Genomic DNA, 23,821 nt, shown 5'->3' on the forward strand with positions numbered 1-23,821 from the left:
AACAAAATAATATATGTATTAACTACTACTAATTAACTGTTCCAATATAATAATATGCCATAAACCCACCCTTGGCAAAGGAAAGTTCAGTAAAGTAGATTGTGTCACATGCAATTCTAGCAGCAGAAAGACATCTCCAGCTTTTAGCCGTAACAGAGAGGAATATTAGCTTCCACATCCAGCTTTAAGACCCCAGCAACTACTGAAAGCTAAGACTAAAATTCCTTGCCCTTTGGGAGCTAGAACCCCCGCATTCAGGTTGCTCCTGTTGTTCTAACTTTATAAAAGAAAAAACAAGACCTCACAAGCTGCTTACTTTATTGGCTTTGGCACCACTGTCTCACCGTTTCTTTGTGGGGGGGGTGAAAAGACAGGACAAAATTCACCTCTTAAAGCCACAGTATCATCACATCTCCCCTTTTAAAAAGAGACGAACCATCAATATACAAAGATGGCTTCGTTTTCAAAAAACCTTTAGCTTTATTCCAGTAGTACACTACAATACATATACATTACATTGATTCTAAGCATGCAAACATTCACTACTATGCATTATTTCGGTCTGTTTAATCCTGCCACCGAATGCCTCTGTCTTTCTTCATCCAAATTGTGACAACGCATTGGCAATTACGTTTTACAGTCCTGCCAAGTGTATAATTTTCAAATTGAATGGCTGCAATAATAAGCTCCATCTAAACAGTTGGGAATTTCTGTCCTTAAATTTGTCTAAAAACTTTAATGGGTTATGATCAGTATATACAATTGTCTCAGACACATTACTGGCAATATAAAGGTTGAAATGTAACGCAAAAACCGAGCTCAAGGTCTCCTTCTCAAATATTTCTGTTAATGAATATTCAACTTTCTGGAAAAACCCAAAAGATCTTTTTATCTTCTTGCATCTTCTTGTAAGAGTACAACACCAACAGTCACATCAATAGCCACTTTGAATGGCTTTATGTAATTAGGTGTGGCTAACACTGAGGCAGTGGTTAACACAGCTTTCAGGCTGTCAAATGCCTTCTGACAGCCCACTGTCCACTCAGCTTTTCTGCACTTCTTCAATAAGTCAGTTGGTGGAGCAACCACTCTGCTAAAATTTGGTACAAAATTCCAATAAAACCCACTCAATCCCAGGAATTGTAGCACTGCTCTCCTCATTGATGGTATGGGAAACTCCCCAGTAATTTTTGTTTTCACATTCTTTGGGGCCATCTGTCCATGTCCAACAACATGGCACAGGAATGTGACTTGGGCTTTTGCAAATTCACTCTTAGCCAGGTTTATCACCAGGCCTGCCCCTTCGAAGTTGATCAAATAATTCTGATAAATACCGCAAATGTTCCTTCTATGTGTGACTAAAAATCACCAGGTCATCAATGTAAACCACGCAATTGGGTAATCCAGAAAATCCAGAAATAACTTTATTGGTTAGTCTTTGAAAGGTGGCTAGTGCATTTTTCGTACCAAATGGCATGAATTTAAATTGGTGTAGTCTATTTGGTGTTATGAAAGCAGAAATAGGTTTCACTCTATTGGATAAAGGTACCTGCCACTATCTTCTCAGTAAATCCAACTTAGAAATATAAGTTGGTTGTCCCACATTTTCAATACGGTCTTCCAAATGTGGAATAGGGTATGAATCAGACTTTGTAACTGCATTGACAATGCAGTAGTCCACATATAATCTTTGGGTATCATCTGGTTTTGGCACCATTACTATGAATGAGCACCAGTTGCTGCAGCTCACTTCAACTACATTGTCTTTGAGCATGCGTTCAATCTCTTTTTGAACCTGTGCTAACTTTAGAGGGTTAAATCTATAAGAACGTTGCTTAATTGGAACAGCATTTCCTATGTCTACATCATGTATCATTAGATCCATACTTCCCAGCTTATTCCCACATATCTCCCCTTGCAATTGTAATAACTCTTTCAGGTCATTTCGATTTTCCTCTGGAAGGCATTTCAATAATTTATCCCAATTTTTGAGAGCTTCCTCATTTTCCAATTTAATTTGAGGAATGTCCAATTCGGAATCCTCTGAACTTGGTTCTTCACTCTGTGTTGTAACCAGTAACACATTCTCCTTTTGCATTCCTTCCCTATCAAAATACCTTTTGAGCACGTTCACACGACACACACTATTTGGAGTCTTAATCAAATAATTCACTTGGCTCAATCTCCTTTCAATTTGATAAGGTCCACTAAGTCTTGCTTTTAAAGGTTCACCGGTCACTGGAAGTAACACTAAGACTTTATCTCCATTAACAAAATTGTGAATTTTTGATTTCTTGTCTGCTTCCTGTTTTTCATCTTTCTGTTGTAACTCAGTTAATTTCCCTGACCTAAAAACATCCACTTTGTCGTCCACCTGTTCTTGTTTTATCTCAGCTATTCTATGAAACATAGTCTCTGATAATTTTACTTCAACTCCTTATCTTTATACTTTGATTTCTTCTCCTTCTTCAACTGGTGGCTTTGTGACCTTGTTATCACAGAGTCAGGAAAAATCCCAGGATATACTTCCTGCAATACCTCAGTGGCCTGATTTTCCACTGGCTTTTCAACCACAGTAGGCAGCATCCTGCCTGTTACCAAGGACAAATTGTATTCCTGGAGCTGACAGTCCCTCCAACACTCCGATCACCACTTCTCCACTTTTCACCAGATAAACCAACCTCACATTGTATTATGGAGCACTTCTTGTCTCACCATGAGTTCTATATATTAACACTTTTCCAGGCTATAGACCTTCTGAATTACATATCTCCTCATCTCTCAACATCCAAGATTGACAATAATCCCGTATCTCTTAAAACTGTATTTTTTTTACTTGCTGCTCTTGGCATATGGGAGTAAACCTTACCTTCTCAAGTAAATGGTTTAAGAAGATCTAGCACTTTCTTCTCAACCAGCCTCTGACCAGGTTGTACATCCTGGTGCAGTTTTTTTAGCCTCCATGGTGCTTTCCTCTACCACTTCAAAAAAATTCACTGGCTTATCCTGTTTTTCTACATCAGTCTTCTCAATGCTTTTTCTAAACCACCAACTTTATTGCAGTGAAGACACCTGAGCTTTTTTACTTCTCTTTCCCCTTCATGAATTTTCTTTTTAGCCTGTGGTAAACTATCTTTATTATCTTAAATGAGATCTACCTTTTCCTTACCACCTGAGGATTGCTCTTTTCCCCAGTTTCTATCCCTCGCAGATTGAAATTGATGTTGGAAGCCAAACTTTGATTTAATAACCAACTCATAATTATCAGCTATTTCAGCTGCTAATCTTACCGTTTTAACTGTCTGCTCTTCCACATGAGTTTTCACTACTCCAAGAAGTGAATTTTTGAACTCCTCCAAAATAATCGTCTCTCTAAGAACATCACATGTGTGAGCTATTTTCAATGCCTTTATCCACCTATCAAAATTACTTTGTTTAATCCTTTCAAACTCAATGTACATTTGACCAGAGTCCCTCCTTAGATTCCTGACATGTTCTCTATAGGCTTCTAGCACTAGCTCATATGTCCTTAAAATGGCTTTCTTCACCTCCACATACTCCCCAGATACCTCCTCTGATAGTGATGCAAATACCTCACTAGCTCTACATACCAACTTTGTTTGGAGCAACAAAACCCACACGGTCACAGGCCACTTTTAGCCACTTCCTCAAATGAAATAAAAAAGGCTTCTACATCCTTCTCATTAAATTTAGGCAATGCTTGGACATATTTAAAAAGATCCCCACCAACCCTTTGGCTACAATGTGTTTGCTCATCCTCACTATCCTCCTCATTAAGCCTTCCTTCTAACTTCAACTCCATTCTTTTAAGTCGACTTTCCTATCTAATTGTCAACTTCTGAAGTTCAAATTCTCTACTTTTTTGCTTTTCTCCTCTGTCTTTCACCCTTTTTTCTGCTAGGATCTTCCTCTCTTTTTCTTTTTGTTCTAGCAGAGCAATTCTTTCCATTTCTCTTTTCTCTGCTTTTAGTCATAATTCAAAATATTTCATTTCCTTTTCACATTCAAACTGCTTCATCTGCAATTGAATTCTAGCCATTTCCAAAGATTCCAATGGCATTTCCTGAAAATTAAAAGCTGAGCTATTGCTGTAATTACTGCCCTTTTTCTCACAAAGGCAACCCCAATTCCAACTTGTCTGCCAATTCCAATGGCTTCGCCTTGCTCACATTTTGTAAAACTCCTGAAATCATTTCTTCCACCCCCAGAAAACACTTAGTGACTGAAAGACCCATTACTACACAAAGAACAAGTGTTTAAACCAATCAAATTCAACATGCGAAACAAAAGAGACTAACAACTACCACTTACTGCATTTGAGTCCAACAACCCTAAACCCAAACTGGAATTATAGAACTATATCCTGGCATGAGCCACCAATTGGTTATGGACCACACCAGACCCCCTCACAATATTTTAAAAAGGTAACCTAGACCCTAACTTTTTCTTATTTTAAAGATAGATGTGAAGTGTTTGTTCCAGATGTGATGCATATATTTGCAAAGCAATGAAGTTAAGGGATCTCAAACCAAGTTGGATAAATGGAGTTAGGTAACATCAGTCATGATTCTGACAAATGGTAGAACAGACTTGTGGAAGAGAAGGATCTATTTCTATTCCTAAAATCAAAAAAGATTGTCAATCTAAAGTGAAAGTAAAATGGATATTCAAGAAAAAAAAACACATCTCCTTCTATTCACATTACTGTACAATATTTGATAACTACATTTTAAAAAAAGATTGTAAAATAAGATCCATTAGCACCACTGTTGGAAGCCATTTTAGTTAAAAGGAAATGCACACGGTAATATTGAGAATTGCTTAGCAATCATTTTTGGTGACTTCCATATAAACTTGGTGTGAAACTCCCTCTTTAACTGAACATTTGGTCACCTATCCCAATATCTCCTGGTGCGAATCCCAAGTTTTGGTGAATTCTGCTCCTAAGAAGCACATTAGAATACTTCTCTATGTTAACATCACGATGTAAATGCAACTTGCTGCTGATTTTATAATTACTTAAAAGGATTTGACTACATGCGTGGATAGAGTCCTGTAGAAACATCATTAATGGAAAGCTAAACAAAACCAAAATACAACGGATACAGGAAAATGAAATTAGAGAAAATGTTGTTTGTTGGTTTAAGTGTTTATAGATCTTTCTACTTTTATTTAAGGTAGTGCTAAAATCTGCATTTGAGAGAAACCTTCTCTATTTCAGGATCAATTTATAATCTGAATTCTGTTGAAAAATACAACAAAAACATAGTTATGAACAGCGCCAGTTGATCATTGAACACAGACCCACTGGTTCAAGTCAGACTCTAGGACATGATATCAAGTAAAATATGTTCAAAATGCAACAAAACAGGTTGTGTTTCAACTCATTTTGGGGTTCAAATAATAGTTATAACCTGCAATCATTGCTGCTGTGTGATAATTCTCATTGCTTAATTATTAGAGCCGTTTCTAGCCTTATTGGTGATAAGTTGGTGTTATCTGTTATCTGTGGACAGTTTCATTCTTAGACCTTTGAGCAAAGTTTACAAACACTGCTGTTCAGCTGTACACAAAGTGCATTGTCCCAAGGGCTATTGCCTATTCCACATTTCGTCCCTTGCCTACCTTTCTAATAATGTTTATTGAGGACTAGCTACATATCTCCAAACAATAATGTCAGTGGAATTACCAATGTGTCTTTTTACAAAATAACAATTTGTCCTGCAACTTTTTAATGCCTCACGGTTATGCTTCATCCTTTGAATATAAGCTGTTTGCATCAGCTCTTAGGTCTCTACTATGCCATATAGCCATACTACAGTATTGATGCTATCATAATGACATGACATTATATTAATTATAACTATTATATTAATTATTTTTCTCTTTCCAGAACAACATTGTTTCCTTTTTTACTAAACCCTGTGTCCTAAGATGCTGCTTGGCCTGCTGTGTTCATCCAGCTCTGCACCTTGTTATCTCAGATTTTCCAGCATCTGCAGTTCCTACTATCTCTGCTTATAAAGACTGTTTATTAGGGTAAAGTTAAGCAGGTTATTTGCAGTCAGAGCTGATTAAGTCAAAAGATGAATATACTATTAGCCTTCCAGAAGCAATCTCTGCAATGCATGTGAATGGGTTTGGATCAGCTGTTCTGGTTCCATTTGGAACTAAGCAAACTAATATAAATTAAATAAACTTCCGTTTAATCACAGTTCTTTATTAGTGAAAAGAATATTACTTTGTTTCTCATGCTAGACAGTGCTGAACATAATAAAGTATGATAGTCCAGAAACAATAGAGCAGAAATTAGGCTAACATTCGTTCCTCAGATCTAATTCCCTTGAGAAGGTAGTGGTGAGGAGCTGTCTTCTTGGCCAACTACAGGCCACACAGAGTGGGAAAGCAAAAGTAGAATTTGGCACAATTATAGTGAAGGAAGTCAGAAGAATAGAAACTGGGAGCAGGAGTAGGCCTGCTCCACTATTCAATATGATCATGACTAATCATCCAACTCAGTACCCTGTTCCTGCTTTCAACCTGTACCGTTAGATCTTTCAAGCCTTAAGAATTATATCTATCTCCTTCTTGAAAACATTCAAAGCGGCCTTAATCACTTTTCATAGTAGTGAATTCCACAGACTTACCACTCTCTGGGTGAGATAACAAGTGACAAGGCACAGACAGATTTGGATGAGGAGTGAGAATTTTATAATTGAAATGTTGCTTGATCAGGAGCATGAGAACATGAGTAATGAGTATAAGTACAGGCAAGAGAGTTGTGGATAACCTTATGTACATGGAGCATAGAATTAGTGAAGGAAGTCAGAAGTTTATTTGAACAGACATTTTTTTATTGACTCATGGAATGTGGGAGCTGTTGGCTGAGTCAGCATTTATTGTCTGACCCTTGTTGCCCTTGAGAAAATGGTGGTTAGGAGCCTTCTTGTACTGTTGCAGTCCATGCACTGTAGATTGGCCATAACGCTATTGGAGAGGGAATTCCAGAATTTTGACACAGCGACACTGAAGAAATCACAATATATTTTCATGTCAGGGTGGTGAGTGGCTTGGAGGGAAACTTGCAGGTGATGGTGTTCCCATGTATCTGCTGCCCTTTGTCCAAGTTGTAGCTTTTGTGGTTTTTGGAAGGTAATGTCTAAGGATCTTTGGTGAATTTCTGCAGTGCAACTTGTAGATAGTACATCCTGCTGCTACTGAGTGTCAGTGGCAGAGTGACTGAATGTTTGTGGATGTGGTACCAATCTGGCAGATTGCTTTGTCCTGGATGGTGTCAAACTTCTTGAGAGTTATTAGAACTGCACTCATCCAGGCCTGTGGGGAATATTCCATCTCACTCCTGACTTATGTCTTATTAGATGGGTGGCAGGCTTTGGAAAGTTTGGAAGTGAGTTACTCGCTGCAGTATTCCAAGCCTCTAACTTGCTGTTGTACACTTTATATTTATTTGGCTAGTCCAGTTCAGTTTCTGGTTGATGGTAACCTCCAGAAAGTTGATTTTGGGGTATTTGGAGACAGTAATGCCATTGAATGCCAAGGGACAGTGATTGGGTTGCCTCTTTGGAGATGATTATTGCCTGGCATTTGTGTTGCAAAAGGGTACTTGCCACTTGTCAGCCCAAGCCTAGATACTGTGCAGGTCTTGCTGCATTTGGACATGACTGATTCAGTGTCTGATGAGTTGCAAATGATACTGAACATTGTGCAATCATTAATGAACATTCCCATTTTTAACCTTATCATGGAAGGAAGGTCTTTGATAAAACGGCTGAAGACAGTTGGGCCAAGGACATGACCCTGAGGAACTCTTGCAGAGGTGCCCTGGAGCTGAAATGACTGACCTCCAACAACCACAATCACATTCTTCAGTGCTAGGTATGATTCCAGCAAAACAAAGAGTTTTTCCATGATTCCCATTTACTCCAGAGTTGCTCCGGTTCTTGATACCACACCTGGTTAAATTTGGTTTTGATGTTGCCACACCTAGAGGTAACAGAGGAATGGAAGGCTCCAGCAGCAGATGGGTTGAGTCAAGAGTAGAGCTGGGGAACTTTAAGTAGGTAAATAGGTGGTCTTAGTCATGGCTATGATTAAAAGGTCTTTTTAGGATTTTTTTTTTAATTCCGTCATGGGATGTGGGCATCACTGGCTGGTCAGCATTGATTGCTCATCCCTAGTTGCACTTGTGAAGATGTTCATGAGCTGCCTTTTTGAACTGTTGCAATCCATGCAGGTAGACCTATGATAACCTGAGGGAGGGAGTTCCAGGATTTTAGTCCAATGCGACTGAAAGAGCAGCAATATATTTTCAAGTCAGCATGATGACAGTCTTGGAGGGAAACCTGCAGTTGGTGATATTCCTATGTATCTGTCGCCCTTGGCCTTCTCGTTGCCAGTGCTTGTGGGTTTGGAAGATGCTGTCTAATGGTCTTTTGTGAATTTCTACGATGCATCTCGGAGAAGACACACATTACTGCTACAGAGCGTGGTGGAGGAAGTGGATATTTGTGGTTGCGCTACCCATCAAATGGGCTACTTTGTCCTGGATGGTGTCAAGTTTCTTGAGTGTTGCCTCATCCAGACAAATGGGGAGTATTCCACCTCATTCTTGACCCATGCCTTGTAGGTTGTGGAAAGGCTTTGGGGAGTCATGAGGTGAGTTACTTGCTTCAGAATTCTGAGTACCACCTGTTCTTGTAGCCATTATATTTATATAGTTAATCCAGTTCAGTTTCTGGTCATTGGTAACCCCCGGGATGTTGATAGAATGTGATGGTGGGAAGGAATTCAGTGATGATAACACCATTGACTGTCAAGATGCATTGGTTAGATCTAATTAGAGATGATCATTGCCTGGTATTTGTGTAGCACAAATGTTATTTGCCAAGTTTTCAGTTTTTTTCAATTCATTTATGGGGTGAAGGCATTGTTGGCCAGGCCAGCATTTATTGCCCATCACTAATTGTCAGGAGGACAGTTTAAGAGTCAACCACATTGTTGTGCATCTGGTCTCACATGTAGGACAAACCAGTTGAGGATGGCAGTTGCATTTCCTAAAGTACATTAGTGAGCCAGATGGGTTTTTCCAACAATCAACAGTGGATTTATTGTCATTATTAGAATCCTAATTCCAGATTTTTATTGAATTAAAATTCCACCTTCTGCCGTGCCAGGATTCGAACCTGGATCCCCAGAACATTATCGGGGTCTCTGAATTAATATCATTGCATTAATGCCAATAGGCTATTATCACTGCTTCATCCAAGTCTAGCAGCATTTGGACATGGCTGTTTCAGTCACTGGCTGTTGTAGTACTGCTGGAGCCCAGGTATCTGCTCAGCACCAGGCAGGAGAGGACTCCAATGAGGTGGGCAGTTAACAACTTCATAGACATGCACAAGGAAACCAGGAGCAGCAGGGCAGGGTTTCTCTGTGGCACTGGAAAAATTGACTTGAAGGTTGGAGGTTCCACAAGCTCCCTTTGTCCCATGCTGCTTCTGAGATGAAAGCACCTGCCTGTCTCCATGTAGAGGTTGATGGCTGCCATAGAGAACCAGATCTGCTGGATATATGAACAGATCTGCACTGTTCCAGCTATTGGTGTTCAGCACACTAATGTCAAGGTGACAATGGGACAAGGGACCTTGACCTCACTCCATGTGCCCCTTCTTCACGGGGACACAGTGTGATGTCCAGAGGTTACCAACTGCAGAAGAAAGCACATACAGGCCCCCCAATGTCTCCTCTCAAATAGGCACAAAATGAATGAGTGCTAAGAGAGCAAATGATGAGCCCTCAAATCCATGAAATGGGTGTCTGTCCCTTCTGCAAAGTAGACTCACAAAAGTATTCCAATGAAAGGTGCCTGTACACTCCAAAGAGCAGTACTGAAATGCAGAACCATCTTGCAAGTGAATTGGAGGTGTGCTATGTTGGTGTGGTGAGACTCATATATATCCAATGCCAATGTCCCTGGACAGGTACGTATGTGTGCAGTTGCTGCCCATGAAGCTTGCCCTGAGATGTGTAACTGCTATTCAAAATGGAAGGGCAGTGGAACAAGTGGCCAGCTAGAGCTGCCAAATAACTACTCTGAGGTTCATGCTGGGAATCGTTGCTTCTAGTTTTTATTTTACAGGTGGAAAAATGGGAAATTGAAATTAATGTGGCAAATTTAACTATTGTTAATACATGCAAATGAAAGCAAAAAGGCCTTTCTGCACTCACTAGCTATATTTTTGCCTTGTCATTTCACATTTGGTTGGTGAATGGGACATTTTGCTCTCAATTTCAAGGCTCCATTATTGCTGATCTCACCAATTTTCCCAACTTTCTTGTTTATGCCCACATCATTCAAGGGTTAAGAAGATTCTGCCCACAATTTTCTTTGAGCTGAATTGATGCGAGACTGGAGGTTTGGTATAAGCCTGTTAGCTGTGAGTTTTCTGGTAAGAGATTACCATGAGGTTATCTGTTAGGTGAAACTGAAGTTTGAACAGAGTGGGGAGGATCCTCCTCCCACTTTCAGGTTATAGCTCTTTTGTTTTGGTTGATTACAGAACTGGTTTGCAGGTAGTTCATTAGCTTTTTGGATATTGTTTAAGGTGGCATTTCTCATGGTGCTTCTCCAATCCAAAGAGCTGTCATTGTTAACTTTTTGCAAGTATGGGAAACATGGCTACCTTAATCACGTGACATATCATTAGTCCTAAATCTCTTTCTAAACAAGATATTTGAGACAGCCAATATATTTTTGTTTGAGCTGATGAGCAATACAAGGAGAAATCACTGAAAACCTTGCTGGCTGTTGGCAAGGAATGGCTTCACAGAATTAATACATCTAAATTTTCCATGGAAGCTCAGGAAGATCAAGAAGAGATCTGAAGGGGGATTTGAAGATCACTCAAAGTAAGAATTAACTTCAGGATTAACAAACTTGAACTCACATCATACAGACAGCAACCACAAGAGTCTATTAATGATTTAGTCCCTAGATGTCACAGCAAGGGGCATAAAATCAATTTCTTTAAAGAGGAACTCAGAGGCAACTGAATTAGTAATTGGGTCTACATAATTAAAATGTTCAGGAAGGCTCTTCTAGGCAACAAAAGTGGGCATACCATTGACACCTTATTTGAAGATGGATGAGAGTTTGAAGCCGTAGCAGTTGGCCAACAACAATCCATGTCTTGAGCCTAGCTAATACTATTTCTGCAGCCAAACCAACAAGATTTGTAATAGATATGTTTTGGTGCATCCACCCAATCCACCCAAAGTGACAACATACTATAGCAACACAGAAGAAAAGAAGAAAAGTTACTCCACCTAGTATTTAAGGAAAACGGATACCGGAATAACCGGATCCAACAATACTTATCACACAAACAACAACAGGAAGATACTGCATGCCCTAACACACTCATCATGCTACCATACATCAAGAACATATCCGAACTGACTACAAGACTCCTACGACCATTGGGCGTCAGAGTAGCACACTAAGCCACGTCAACCCTATCCCAACTGCTAACTTGAACCAAAGACCCCTTACCCACTGTGGACAGAACCAACATAATATAAAAAATCCTAGGCAAGGACTGTGACAAACAATACATTGGACAGACAAGAAGAAAATTGGCCACAAGGGTACATGAACACCAACTAGCAACAAAAAGACATGACCAATACGCACTCATCTCCATTCACACAGATAAGGAGAACGACCAGCTTGATTGGGATAATACCAGGATCCTAGGACAGGCCAAATAGAGACAAGCATAGGATTCCGAAAGGCCTGGTTCTCCACCAAGAAGGCCATCAACAAATGCATAAAGGTGGACCCTATATATACATCACTGTGAAGGAAAATCGGGAATGAGGTAATCAAGACCAACGGACCCCAGAGTTTAAATACCAGATGGGAAAACACAGCAGCACTTCATCAGAAGTTGGACTGATGATGTTACCCAGTAGGGTAACGAAACATCTGCGAACAAATGAACCAGCTTGGCAAGTGAACCAACCACAGCATTTGTACAGCTTTTCTTCACATCTGCAAAACCTATGGTAGCGAAGGACGTTGGCATTCATCTGCAGGAATTCTGGTTCCAAAGGCCAAGCCTGATCCTAGAACAGAACATAGGTGATCATCAAACAATACAACATTACAATTCTGGCAACAAGGAAAATATTAAAATATGTTCAAATGCAAGCACTTTGATGAAGACAGCCCAAGAGAAGGGCAGATTTCAGCAAATGACCAAGCTTTCCATATGATGACCTAACACACCAGGTTGATGGTACAAGGCAGTCAGAAACTTTACAAATGATAACATCATATGTCCTGGAAAGGTAGGTCATTGCACATTAAAAGCTAAAATCAACACAGGAGCTAGTTCCAACATATTACCTAATAAAAACCAAAAGAACTGTGGATGCTGTAAATCAAGAACATCTGTAAATCTGAGGAAGGGTCACCGGACCTGAAATGTTAACTCTGTTTTCTCCTTCACAGATGCTGCCAGACCTGCTGAGCTTTTCCAGCAATTTTGTTTTTGTTTCAACATATTACCAGTACACATCCTGAAAGACACATACCTCAGCAAGCGGTGCTCCACGGTACAATCTACAGAATATATCTACAGGATACAGGAGTACAAATACGCAAGTTAATTGTGACTTCCTGAAATCTTCTACCTGTTTGGTACCAGGAGTTAAGCAGTGGTGGGATTACTGGTATGCATAGATCTCATTGTAGTCAGAATTAATAAGATTCAAATCATACCCGCTGTGGTACAGCAGACCACACGTGACATGATTACATAAGTTGAAGTTGAAGATGTTTTCAAAATTAATCTGTTACACTTTGATCAGATCCAGTGTGAATAATTGTGATGGGTAACTGCCAAAGATGAGTGACTACAAGAGTTTTAAAAGACCAGTATCTAGAGTTAGCCTGACATCATTAAAGAAGTTTCTATGGCCATTTATTCATTTTGGTTAGACAACAATTAACTGGCGATAGCATGGCAAGTCATTTTCAAGGGAAGACAAAACCTCATACTAAAAGGATTGTACCAAGATATCATGACCATGTTACACAAGGATTGATGCATATTGAATTGTGGCAAGAAAGGCATTCCAACTGCATTCTCTTTTCCAAGCCAGCTTGTCCAGCCTCAAGACACTAATCACTCAAAATCAGCGCCACTGGACAGGCTATGTCAGACTCCTGAGCAACAGTTCTACTGGGATTTCAGCCAAAGCCAGAAGATTTCCAGACAGAGTCTTCAAACCATTCCTGAAAAAATTGAAGTCCCACAAACTCATGGGAGTACTTGGCTTCTGATTGACAAAATGGAGAAGGTTTATTCAGAGATAACAAGGTGTAGAGCTGGATGAACACAGCAGGCCACGCAGCATCAGAGGAGCAGGAAACCTGACGTTTCGGGCCTAGACCCTTCTTCAGAAATGGGGGAAGGGAAGGGGGTTCTGAAATAAATAGGGAGAGAGGGGGAGGCGGATAGAAGATGGATAGAGGAGAAGACAGGTGGAGAGGAAACAGACAGGTCAAAGAGGCGGGATGGAGCCAGTAAAGGTGAATGTAGGTGGGGAGTTAGGAAGGGGATAGATCAGTCCAGGGAGGACAGACAGGTCAAGGCGTCGGGATGAGGTTAGTCGGTAGGAGATGGGGGTGGGGCTTGAGGTGGGAGGAGGGGATAGGTGGGAGGAAGGACAGGTTAGGGAGGCAGGGACGAGCTGGGCTGGTTTTGGGATGCGGTAGGGGGAGGGGAGATTTTGAAGCTTGTGAAATCCACATTGATACCATTGGGCTGCAGGGTTCCCAAGCGGAATATGAGTTGCTGTTCCTGCAACCTTCGGGTAGCATCGTTGTGGGACTGCAGGAGGCCCAGGATGGACATGTCGTCTGAGGAATGGGAGGGGGAGTTGAAATGGTTCCCGACTGAGAGGTGCAGTTGTTTAGTGCGAACCGAGCGTAGGTGTTCTGCAAAGCGGTCCCCGAGTCTCCGCTTGGTTTTCCCGATGTAGAGGAGGCCACAACGGGAACAGCAGATGCAGTATATCACATTAGTAGATGTGCAGGTGAGCATCTGCTTGACGTGGAAAGTCTTCTTGGGGCCTGGGATGGGGGTGAGGGGGGAGGTGTATGGGCAGGTGTAGCACTTCCTGCGGTTGCAGGGAAAAGTGCCGGGTGTGGTGGGGCTGGAGGGGAGTGTGGAGCGGATAAGGGAGTCACGGAGAGAGTGGTCCCTCCGGAAAGCAGATAAGGGTGGGGAGGGAAAAATGTCTTTGGTGGTGGGGTTGGATTGCAGATGGCGGAAGTATCGGAGGATGATGCGTTGGATCTGGAGGTTGGTGGGGTGGTACGTGAGGAACCCTGCATCCCAAAGATATCAATGTGGACTTCACAAGCTTCAAAATCTCCCCTCTCCGTACCGCATCCCAAAACCAGCCCAGCTCGTCCCCGCCTACCTAACCTGTCCTTCCTCCCACCTATCCCTTCCTCCCACCTCAAGCCGCACCCCCATTTCCTACCTACTAACCTCATCCCGCCCCCTTGACCTGTCCATCCTCCCTGGACTGACCTATCTCCTCCCTACCTCCCCACCTACACTCACCTTTACTGGCTCCATCCCCGCCTCTTCAACCTGTCTGTCTCCTCTCCGCCTATCTTCTCCTCTATCCATATTCTATCCGCCTCCCCCTCTCTCCCTATTTATTTCAGAACTCCCGACCCCTCCCCCATTTCTGAAGAAGGGTCTAGGCCTGAAATGTCAGCTTTCCTGCTCCTCTGATGCTGCTTGGCCTGCTGTGTTCATCCAGCTCTACACCTTGTTATCTCAGATTCTCCAGCATCTGCAGTTCCTACTATCTCTGAAACAAGGTTTATTCAGAAGCAGGATTGACTTATCAGCCATCAAAAAGAAGTGAAGAAAGTCATTCTTATCCAGAAGGTCAGTACTTCATGTTGCTTTTTCATTGCAAGAGTACGATTTAACATCAATAGGTACAAAAACAAAGTTGCTGGAAAAGCTCAGCAGATCTGACAGCATTCGTGAAGAAAAAAATCAGAATTAACGTTTCGAGTCCGGTGACCCTTAGAACTGAACTCAGAACCTTCCTCGGAATTGTACTCCATAGTGAGGTTTATGAACAATCAACCTGGAACTAAAGAACAAAGCGGTAAACAACCACTCAGGCTCCGGCGCCCTTTCGACCTTACAACAGAACTGATGAAGGGTCACCAGACCCGAAACGTTAACTTTGATTTTTTCTTCACAGATGCTGCCAGACCTGCTGAGCTTTTCCTGCAACTTCTGTTTTTGTTCCTGATTTACAGCACCCGCAGTTATTTCGGTTTTTATTTAACGTCAATAGATCTGTTTCCATGCTGTATGTCTCTACGAGTCTATAACACAGTTAGTCCAGTTTATTTTACAGTACAAGCTAGCGCATTGAGACATTGCTTCAAATGTGTTGACACTAACTTGACGCTAAAACTTCATGAAATTGGCAGAGAGACTATGAGTTGGAGGGTGACAATGATTGTTCGAGCTTATCAATGTCAATGATCAGAATGAAACTGCAGCGCTTTTCCAGGTAATTTGCCAGTATTTTGATTTTCGCAATCATATACATTTAGCACATTCCCAGTTAAGTTCTTATTAATATGCACATCTTCGACACGCCCCCAGCTCCATAACTCCCCACTTCCATATGAAGTGCTGCTTTGGCAAATGAGTTACGATTTATTTTGCCACGTCAAATCCAACGCATCATATAAAATGGTTTTAGGATTAAACCGCCCTAGGGAAATCTGGCAGTCGGTGTACTCCATAGTGAGGTTAATGAACAATGAACCCGGGACTAAAGAGCAAAGCGGTAAACAACCACCCAAGCTCCGGCGCCCTTTCGACCTTACAATAGACAACAACTCACAGAAAGTTTGTATATTCTTTAGGTAAGAGCACTCTTTCTGTTATGTTTTGCTTTGATGTTTGGAAGCCCAATAACCCGCTCAAGATTACAGGTTTGTAAGTTAGAATAGACAGAAACAACACTGAAATAGTTAGTCAATATCGCAATGCGGAAGAGGGTGCGAGCTGTAGGTCTCTCAAAGCTATCCATTGATTGAGGCAGGAACTGCTATTACAATAGCCGCACCAGAGAGCAGAGAGCACCTCGGCAGTGAGACGAAATCTCAAACCCCACAGTGAGATAGTCAGGGATGAGTCATTCAAGACACCAGGTTGGAACTGAATGGATCATGAAGAGCAACTACCGCGATGAAGTTAAGCATGTTTATACTTGGAGAAAGGAGCAATTCGATATGTAATTTGCACTGAAACAACAAATTATATTTACCAGAGCAAAAGAAATAGGTTGCAGAGATAGTAGGAACTGCAGATGCTGGAGAATCCGAGACAACAAGGTGCAGGGCTGGATGAACACAGCAGGCCAAGCAGCATCATAGGAGCAGAGAGGCTGACGTTTCGGGCCTAGACCCTTCATCAGAAAAGGGGGAGGGGAAGGGGGCTCCGAAATAAATAGGGAGAGAGTGGGAGGCGGATAGAAGATGGATAGAGGAGAGGATAGGTGAAGAGGAAACAAACAGGTCGAAGAGGCGGGGATGGAGCCAGTAAAGGTGAGTGTAGGTAGGGAGTTAGGGAGGGGATAGGTCAGTCCAGGGAGGACGGACAGGTCAAGGGGGTGGGATGAGGTTGGTCGGTAGGAGATGGGGGTGGGGCTTGAGGTGGGAGGAGGGGATAGGTGGGAGGAAGAACAGGTTAGGGAGGCAGGGACGAGCTGGACTGGTTTTGGGTTGCGGTAGGGGGAGGGGAGATTTTGAAACTTGTGAAATCCACATTGATACCATTGGGCTGCAGGGTTCCCAAGCGGAGGTCATTTCAGATAAGCTGACCTGAGTCAAAGGTAAAAGGAGGGGTGACGATTCCAATACACTTCTGGGGCCCTTCAATGTCGGTGAGCTTGAGTTTATCCAAACCTCCAATGTCTGAATTCTAAATCAAACCAAGTCGTGTCCATCTGTCTCTGGCCCTCGCTCACCTGCATTAGCAGTTTGGGAGATAAAGCCTCGATTTTGAAATTCCTACGGCTCTGATGTCAGATTCCCGCTCCAAGACCTTCTGAAATCTGTACGCTTCTCCGATTCCAGACATTTTTGCCACTGGATTTCCATCAATTCGCCTGCGCCATCAGCTGTCTAAACCCTATCCGCCTTTTCACCGTTCTCGTCCTTTAAATCTTTTCTTCTGACATACCCAAAATTATTGAATTTTGTACAGTACAGATGAAAACATTTGGCCCACCATGCTGTTTCCATGCGCTGAAAGATTCTGCAATTAACTACTTTCCTTTCTCGTTCCTGTTGCAATTTGTGCCTCTTCAGGTATTTATCAAATTTGTTACCATGAATTTACTTTGAGCCACCGCATTCCAGATTGCACCAACTCTTTAAACATTTTCTTCGTCATTGTTGTCTCTGGTTGTTTCACCATATATCGTTACACCTGTGCATTCTGTTTACTAATCCTTTTTAACTAGGAGTTTCCTCCTTATTTACTATATCAAAACCTTTCATGGTTTTGAACAACAAGCTGAAACACTTAAAACAAACAATCCTTGTTTCTCCAGAGTCCCCAAGTAACTGAAGTATTTTAACTCTGGCACAGTACCATACTAACAAACTTCATCTCACCCGAAGATGAGGTGCACCTTAGGTTCAAATGTTTTGGCATCCTTCCTAAAGTGTGGAGGCATAATTAGTTATAATAATATTTCAACTGGCCCTAACATGTGTTTTACCCAGCTTGGGTACACTATGTCTCTACTTATAATACTAAGCATCCCAATTGTGATTTTAACATCATTCACAATCTGTCCCTGCACCTTCAAAGATTTGTTCATGTACACCACCACTTGTTCCACTACAGCCTTTGAAATTGTATAATTTAGATCATATTCCCTCCATTCATTTGTCCCACAATAACTAATCACTTCCCACTTGTCTAAGTTTAATTTGCTCTGCTCATTTTCCCAGTGTAATGTATGTCCTTCTGGAATTTACTGCCACACCCCTGTACTGCTCACCACATTTCTCAATTATATCTTTGGCAAACTTTGAAATTATGCTTTCTATACACAAGTCCAGGCATTTAATGTGTATCAAAAATACCATCATGAACAACATTTTTCCTCATCTGAGATAACAAGGTGTAGAGCTGGATGAACACAGCAGGCCCAGCAGCATCAGAGGAGCAGGAAAGCTGACGTTTCGGGTCTAGACCCTTCTTCAGAAAAGGTTTCTTCAGATTTTTCTGAAGAAGGGTCTAGACCTGAAACATCAGCTTTCCTGCTCCTCTGATGCTGCTTGGCCTGCAGTATTCATCCAGCTCTACACCTTGTTATCTCAGATTCTCCAGCTTCGGCAGTTCCCGCTATCTCTGAATCATTTTTCTTCATCTGTTATATTATCTCCCTAGTTGGCTTGGAGTTAATTTTTTCTTGACAACAATATATTAGGTTTTGTACTTTGTTAAAGATGTTATATAATTGCAAGTTGTTGATTAGATGTTGTATTTAAGAAGGATCTTCAAGGAGGAGAAGATACAAGAAAGACAAGATGACGAATATAATCTGGAGGTTAGGTTATATAATATTTGCAGCAGAGAAACAGGTGTTTATGCTGCACACGAGCCTCAGGACTGAACAAAGAATTAGATTAACAATTAAAAAATTTGTATTGTGTATCCGGAACATGTTCCATGTGTGGGCTGTAATACTTACTTGCTTTAAACTGCAAGCAGGTACATCAAAGATCACATGACCATAACAAGTTGCAGTACACAGTGTACAAAGGCATTTCGCTGAAGGTCTGCTTTCCATAGAAAAAAATAAATATTGTATACACTATCATTTGGAACTGAAAGTTATCCAATTTGTATGGACTATAAAGAAAATGATCACTCGTAACAAAATATATTTCTTCATCCTAGTCCGTATATTTGCTTATCCCTGCCAATGCATTGCACTCACAATTGTTAAAGTATTCACAACATCTAATGGTATGTGCAAGTTGTTTTTGGCTGTTCAAATGATATTTCTTCACCCCGAGTTGATATTCCTTCTCTGGCTCCAAGGAATGGCACTCAGTTTGCATTAATTCCTTGGACACGAACATGACCAGTTGTCATTGATGTATGAAAGTTGCTCAAGTCCTGACTCACTGACATCACACTGTACAGTGATTTCATTGTTAACATGATAGTACCTGGAATGTCTGCGACCAGTTTTTTGCTGAGTGAAAGCGGCTTCTTGTTCTTTGCCCCAGTGCCAATGCATATCCTTTATAGTGAACTTGCATATAGTTTCATATGCCAACAAATTAGTTAAGGACTTTGTTAGGTAGTTCACAAATCCAGCAAACCTTGCACTACTTTCACTTCTGTTGCTGTTGCATTTCTATTATAGAACTAACCTTCTCAGGATCAAGATGAAGTCCTTTTCCTGTCAGTACATGACCTATGTGCTTTAATTTAATCACGTTGAGTTGCAACCTTTTCTTTTTTATGTTAAGGTTTGTAGAGAGGGCTCTCTCTAGCAGCCTCAATAGATTCTGATCATGGTGTATGATGGCTTCTTCCATCATATCTCCATGTCCACAGATGAGTAGATCATCCATGATTGCTTCCACTTGGGGAAAATGAATTACATCATGCTGTCCATGTTGATACACTTTTCAAGCAGTGGAAATACCAAATGGCATGGGAAACCACCTTTACATCCCAAATGGTGCTCATAAAGCAGTCAGAAAACTGTTGCTTTCATCCATCTTCACTTGTCAGTATCCATTTTCTCATCTAGTTTGGTAAGTTGAATTGAATTGAATTGAATTAGCTTTATTGTCACATGTACTCAAATGAGTACAGTGAAAAGTTTGTAAGTCACCACTTATAATGCCATATCAGGTACAAAGGTACCTAGTACAATCCTCAGTTACAGAATAGAGAAATGAAGAAAAGTTAAATTACAGCTATACACAGTTTGACCATAGGTCAGAAATAAACAAGGTGCAGAGTTAAAAATACAAATACATTGGCCTCACCAAGTTGCTGGTAAGTTTCTTCAATGGTTGGCCTGGAATAATGACATCTCCTCAAAGCTTTATTTAGATCCTTTGGACACACTCAGCTTTCTAGGCTTTTTCACTGCTATCATGCTGCTAATTAGTCTGTAAACTTGTTACATCCTTGATTACTTCCTTGCCCTGAAATTGGAAGATGGTACAACTCTATCTCACATTATCTTTCATTGATGAAGGAACAGGGACTGGTAAATTCAAGCCCGTCCTGCTGGTAGATTAAAGTAGCAAACTGCAGTTCTTGTTTTTCTTTGCTACTTATTATAGTATGTAGCTCTCTTACACCTCTCAAAATCAACATAATTTTAGCTGCATATTTATTTCACTAAACAGAAAAAAAACTAGCTCAGAGGTGTCATGACCATGAAAATTCATTGCCTACAGTGTACAAATGCATTTCTTCAGACAGGTAGGTACAGTTCCATCAACTAAGCATAGAAAGGATGTTGCTGTAGGAAAAAAGATTAGCAAAGCAAGATATCTCTGGAATACAGAAATTGAAATTACCAAAAAAGATTAAGAGACTGATAACTTTTTAAAAAGTGAGATTTACAATGACTAATGGAAATAGCTGAGGGATAACATTTGATATTTTAGGTCAAAAGCAGAAATTGTTTGCGATACTCAGCCGATCTGACAGTATCTGTGGGAAGAAAACAGAATTAACCTTTCGAGTCTGGTGACTCTATCAGAATGGAATTTTACCAGCAATATCTGTTTTTGTTTCAGAATTCTAGCATTCCCAGTTCTTTGTTTTATTTCACATTGTAAGACATCTCTCTTAACAAACTAAAATCAACATAGATCAATCAATACTTAACAGACAACAATAAAGAAATGATACTTCCATGTTACCTATCAGCTCAACTGGGTTCCTATTCTCTGTGCACGGCACTTTTGGAAAATAGATAACAATACAAGATTAAATCCCAACATAATTCCAGCTTTAAGCAGGCTACCTTTTTCCCTTCAAAAATCATTTTACTCAACTAGATTGCCTCAGCAAGGCCTGCCTTGGTGATTCCTTTTGCCTCAAATTATGAAAAATCTCATTCCCTTCTTTTCAAACAATGTGACTTTTCTGAGAATTCTGCTTAGTTGTTAGCATGGGAACAGATTTTCCGGTTCTTCATAGTAGTAACTCCAGTTTCTCCTCAAAGCTGCAATTCCTTTACTGTGTATCGGTGTTTAAGGTAGCAGCCATTTTGAGTGTCACTTGATTTTCAATAAGACATTGACTACAGGTCACATTGATCTGTCTCTGAGCATCAGTAGTATGGTTAACATCCTCCCTTCGTCCCTATCTAGGACGCACTGTTTTACCTCAAATGAAAAGAGACATTGGAATTATGATCCCAGCCCAGACTACTAAATTTATGTTAAATCTGGCTAGCGATAAGTAACTATTTTGAAAAAAAAGTAAAGAAATTGTGAAATTCCAGCCATTATTAAGAGAATAAGGCCCTGAGAGTGTAGAGATTTAAATAAACAACAGCAAATGTTATGACTCAAAGATAGCACTGTAAAACAATCTACAATATCTGCACAATTCATCCAGAGTTAACATAAGGCAAAATCAGAAATTGCTGGAATAGCTCAGCAGGTCTGGCAGCATCTGTAGAGAGAAAGCAGAGTAACGTTTTGGGTCCAGTGACCCTTCTTTAGAATCAAATTCTCAATGATTGCTCATGTTCTGATACTTAACCTTCGTTTCTTGGAACCACACTGCTCTGGATTCTTGAAACTACACTTCACTACCTACTTGAATTCACAACTCCAGCTTTTTCACAGACAGCTAGCTTCAACGAGCCAATACTGCCCTGGGTTTCTCCAAGCTCTAACGTTTCTCAGTTGCACAAAGCAAACTTTGGTTCTCGGCTTCCTTCATCCTCATTTTCAGATGTGCTGGATTATTAATTACAATCGCTTTTCCTAATCTCCTGCAGCTGCCAGGTCTTTTCTTTAACCTTAATCCCCACACATAGCTGCACCAACTGGCTTCCAGAACCTCTGAGGCCTAAGTGTATGGAACTGCTACAGCAGTGGCACTTTGGGATCAGGCCTCTTCTCCCTGCTTCTAAGTACTTCACTGATCAGCATTTAAAGGTAGCAACCATTGTTTCTGATTGCCTCCCTCCAACTGCCTGTTCAGTCACCTTTGAACTACTCTGAGTGACCTATTGAGGACCCTGGAATCGGCCCCTCTCTTGTTTATAGGCAAAATGGGCTATAACTAATGTTGGAACTCTGAATTCACTGAATGTTACGATGATCGCAGCCGGCTTGCTTAACAATATAAAATAGATACAAAGAAAATGGACTTCATCATATATTTTAGAATATAGCCATATAACACAGACTTCTACTGAACTAATAAATTATTTACTACAGTAAAGTGTTTAAAAATACTTTAAGATAAAAGTGAAGAAATGAGAAAGAAATAATGACAAACCACTCAATGAATAATAGAATTGTGCAATAAAGTAACAAAGGTGGCTATTGGATATTATAAATATGTTCTAAAGATAAGCAGACACCCTCCTGGAAAAAAAATGAATGTGGAGGTTATTTATAAATTATTTATGAACTAACATCAGTTAAGGGAATTTCTAAGCCATGCTGCTGTTAACATGAATATTATACTTGTATTCTCATTTAGGCTTTTAGGGTCATTTAGCACTTAAAGCACCCACTTTGTTTAAAATACTTGAAGGGTTTGAGCTGTTCTGAATGCTTGCTGTTCTTGAATACAAAAGTACACTTGAAAACTTCAATGTCATCTTACGTAAAAATTGATTTTACTGAAATCGGTGCAACTGAAGACAACTGAATTCTCTTCAGATCAGACTAATCAAAATGAATTTGATCCCTAAAGTATTGAGAAGATTCCAGTTACATCATATTCAAACCTGTACTAGCTTGTAGTTTCAATATAATCCGAATACCTATTATGACCATTGGGTTTGGACATGGCCACAGGCAACGCAAAGAATCTTACCTTTCCTCCTGCTCTCCATGCCTGCCTGAAGATGTCTTACACATTCAGAACATGAACGTTATTGGTCACTGCTTTGGCATTAATTATGAAAGGCAAGTGATAACTTCTACAACAGTCACAAGTCTGTGTCTCTGCAGAATATTTGCTGTAGAGGAGTTAGGTTAAATCTTATAAAATATCAAACCCAATTACATGCTAGTCAGAATAGAAATAGCAGGATAATTCAGATGAATATGTGTTTGGGGAGATGGTGTCAAGGAGCAGAGTTTTAGATTCTGAGGGTATTAGGACTGATTCTGTGGGGAAGGGAAAAGAACCAGTATAAGCTGGACAAGTTGCACCTGAGCAGGACCAGAACCGATGTCCTAGGAGGTATATTCACTAGTATGGTTGTGGAGGTTTTAAACTAAATATCAAGGGATGGGAACCTGTACAGGGAGACAGTAGAGAGGGAAACAAGGGCAAGAACAAAAGACAAAATCAGAAATTAGAGCATGATAGGCAGAGAATTCAAGCCATTGTAAGAAATAATCTGAACAGGACTAAAATTATTAAGATGACAAGACCAAAGGCTTTATGTCTTAATGAGTGGAGTATTT

At 40.6% G+C, this 23,821-nt stretch overlaps 1 protein-coding gene across 2 annotated transcripts in view; it reads left to right on the forward strand.

The window, feature by feature from the left end:
• Positions 1 to 15,931: 15,931 nt before the first annotated feature.
• Positions 15,932 to 23,821, forward strand: part of LOC109934857 (dehydrogenase/reductase SDR family member 9) — a 28,616-nt gene continuing 20,726 nt past the window's right edge. For both annotated transcript variants that reach the window (XM_020533524.2, XM_020533526.2), the window contains exon 1: positions 15,932 to 16,024. The gene's annotated coding sequence lies outside the window, so the exon portion shown is untranslated. The remainder of the gene's footprint in view (positions 16,025 to 23,821) is intronic.

This window comes from Rhincodon typus, chromosome 7 (assembly GCF_021869965.1).
Source record: "Rhincodon typus isolate 14 chromosome 7, sRhiTyp1.1, whole genome shotgun sequence".
In the NCBI taxonomy this organism is placed as follows: domain Eukaryota; kingdom Metazoa; phylum Chordata; class Chondrichthyes; order Orectolobiformes; family Rhincodontidae; genus Rhincodon; species Rhincodon typus.